This window comes from Brassica oleracea, chromosome C4 (genome assembly GCF_000695525.1).
Source record: "Brassica oleracea var. oleracea cultivar TO1000 chromosome C4, BOL, whole genome shotgun sequence".
NCBI classification, from domain to species: domain Eukaryota; kingdom Viridiplantae; phylum Streptophyta; class Magnoliopsida; order Brassicales; family Brassicaceae; genus Brassica; species Brassica oleracea.
Genome location: NC_027751.1, coordinates 42,908,267 through 42,911,453, shown reverse-complemented (window position 1 = coordinate 42,911,453; position 3,187 = coordinate 42,908,267). Strand labels below are relative to the sequence as shown.

General features: G+C 40.1%; 1 pseudogene; it reads left to right on the top strand.

Moving 5' to 3' along the window:
- Positions 1-214: 214 nt before the first annotated feature.
- Positions 215-3,187, top strand: part of LOC106341792 — a 3,749-nt pseudogene continuing 776 nt past the window's right edge.

The following is a 3,187-nucleotide window of genomic DNA, read 5'->3' as shown; positions in this document are numbered from 1 at the left end:
TCATTTTTCTTATACCAAAATATATCAAGTTTCCTGGGTGCTTAGCTAAAGTTGAAACCCACGTATTTTTTTATGCCACCAAACCATCTCTCTCATTTTTCTTATACCAAAATATATCAAGTTGCCTAGGTGCGTCGCTCAAGTTGGAGCCCATGTATTTTTATTTATACCACCAATCTTCTCTCTCATTTCTCTTATACCAAAATAAATCTTCTTCAACAGTTTTCATAAAGATAATGTTTGAATCCCGTGTGCGTTTGTATTTTCTCAAGCTAATCTTGCTCTGTTGTGTCCTCCCTTCGAGCTCGTTCACTATAAGCATCGACAATAGTAGTTACGTTGCTTGTGGTCCCCATCAGACTGAAGCTCTCACTGGGTTCATGAATGAGTTTGATAGCAGCAACTGCAACCTCACCGATCCATATAATGGAGTCTGGTGCGATAACTCGACCAGTGCGGTCACAAAGCTACGACTCAGGGCCTGCCTCAGTGGAACTCTAAAGCGCAATAGTAGTCTCTTCAGGTTACACCATCTTCGTTACCTTGTCCTCAGTCAAAACAACTTCATCTCATCTCCACTTCCTTCGGAATTTGGCAATCTAAAAAGGTTAGAGGTCTTATCTCTTAAGAAAAATGGCTTCGTTGGACAAGTTCCTTCCTCATTTCATAACCTAAGCCTTCTTTCCGTTCTAGACCTTTCCCAAAATACACTCACCGGTAGTTTCCCACATGTACGAAGCCTAGTAAAGCTCTCGGTTTTAGACCTTTCTTATAATCATTTCTCTGGAACTTTAAATCCCAACAGTAGCCTGTTTGAGTTGCACCACCTTCGTCACCTTGATCTATGTGTCAACAACTTCAGTTCATCAATGCCTTCTGAATTTGGAAATCTCAACAGACTAGAGGTCTTGTCTCTTTGCTCCAGTGACTTTTTCGGGCAAGTTCCTCTCACTATTAGTAACCCAACCTCGTTAATGGAGTTGTATCTTGACCACAACCAGCTCACTGGTAGTTTCCCACTTGTACAAAATCTAACCAAACTCTCATTTGTAGATTTCAGTTATAATCACTTCTCTTGAACCATTCCTTCTCTAGTCATGCCTTTCTTATCAATTCTAGATCTGCGTAGAAACGATCTCACCGGATCTCTTAAATTTCCTAACTCATCTAGGCTCGAGTCCATGTACCTTGGGAATAACCATTTTGAAGGAACAACCAAAGAGCCTATCTCAAAGCTCATCAGCCTCAAGGTTCTTGAACTTTCTTTCCTTAACACAAGCTATCCAATTGACATAAGTCTCTTCTCCCCTCTCAAATCTTTGTTGCTCCTTGATCTTTCTGGTAACAGTATATCTCCGGACAGTCTAGGTTCAAAGTCAGACATCCCAACCAACTTGGAGAATTTGTGGTTAACTGGATGCAGTATCAGCGAGTTCCCAAATATAGTAAAGAACCTTGAGAGGTTGGAGTTTATAGGATTGTCCGACAACAGAATGAAAGGAAAAGTCCCTGAGTGGTTGTGGAACCTTCCTCGTCTAAACACAGTGTTGGTTTGAATTAATTTGCTTGATGGTTTCGAAGGTCCAGTGGATGTTTTGGTAAATTCATCGGTGAAGAATTTATTTATGGATCAGAACAGTTTTGAAGGAGCAATTCCAGTTCTACCACTCTCGATCAACGTCTTCTCTGCATCACACAACAGATTCACAGGGAGCATACCTCTTTCAATTTGCAATTATAGGTCTCTCACAGATTTGAGGATAGGTTACAACAACCTCACGGGTCCAATTCCTCAATGCTTGAGTAACTTGACGCTTGTGAATCTCCGGAAGAACAACTTGGAAGGAAGTATTCCTGACGCCTTTTATCTCAGTTCTTCTCTACGATCACTTGATGTTGGACACAATCAACTCACGGGGAAGCTTCCAAAATCTCTTCAAAACTGCTCATCTCTAGAGTTTCTAGTTGTTGACCACAACAGAATCAAAGACAAGTTTCCTTTTTGGCTCAAGGCTTTACCGAATTTGCAAGTCCTTATCCTCAGTTCTAACAAATTCTATGGCTCTATATCTCCTCCTGGTCAAGGTCCTCTCGGGTTTGCAGAGTTTCGTATATTTGAGATATCTGATAATGAATTTACTGGAAGCTTGCCACCAACATACTTTGTCAATTGGAAAGCATCATCACTTACAATGAATGAAGATGGCAGTCTATATATGGTATACATTAAAAGTACTTCCGGGAGACTATCCTATTTCAACGTAGAAACTATAGATTTGAAATACAAAGGTCTATCTATGGAGCAAGAGAATGTCCTTAACTCCCACGCCACCATTGATTTTTCTGGGAATAAAATTGAAGGACAGATTCCTAAATCAATTGGTCTTCTGAAAGCATTGATTGCACTCAACTTCTCAAACAACGCCTTCACAGGTCATATTCCTATGTCTTTCTCCAGTTTGAGCAATCTCCAGTCATTAGACCTATCAAGCAACCAACTCTCAGGGACCATTCCTAATGGATTAGCCAGCCTCTCATTTTTGGGGTACATAAATGTGTCTCACAACCAATTCAAGGGCGAAATACCACAAGGAACACAGATTACGGGGCAACCTAAATCTTCATTTGAAGAGAATGCAGGCCTTTGTGGTCTTCCTCTCCAGGAAACTTGCTTTGGGACTAATGCGCCACCAACACAACAACCTAAGGAGGAAAAAGAAAGAGAAGAGAGGAACAAGTGTTGAACTGGAAAGGTGTGGCAATAGGGTATGGACCTGGAGTGTTACTTGGATTTAGGGATGTTAATATGGGCTCAACCTAACAGGGTTACCCCTAACCCTGCAAACCCATTTGTAACCCTAACCCTCATTTTTTAAACAGAGTTTAAACAGGGTTGACCCTAATAGGACCAGAGTTTAAATTCTAACCCTTTTATTTTGATTCACACAACTATTATACAATATTTAATAATGTTTTTCACCAAAAAAAATTTAAAGTTGAGTTTTCTCGCCAAAAACTAAACAACGAAATTTTCAGTCGAAACCGCAAAATCGAGTTTTCAACTAAAACAACAAAATCGAGTTTTTTCTCCAAAAACGCAAAATCGAGTTTTTCGTCAAAACTTCAAAATCGAGTTTTCCCGCCAAAAAATCAAAATCGATTTTGCGGTTTTGGCGGAAAAACTCGA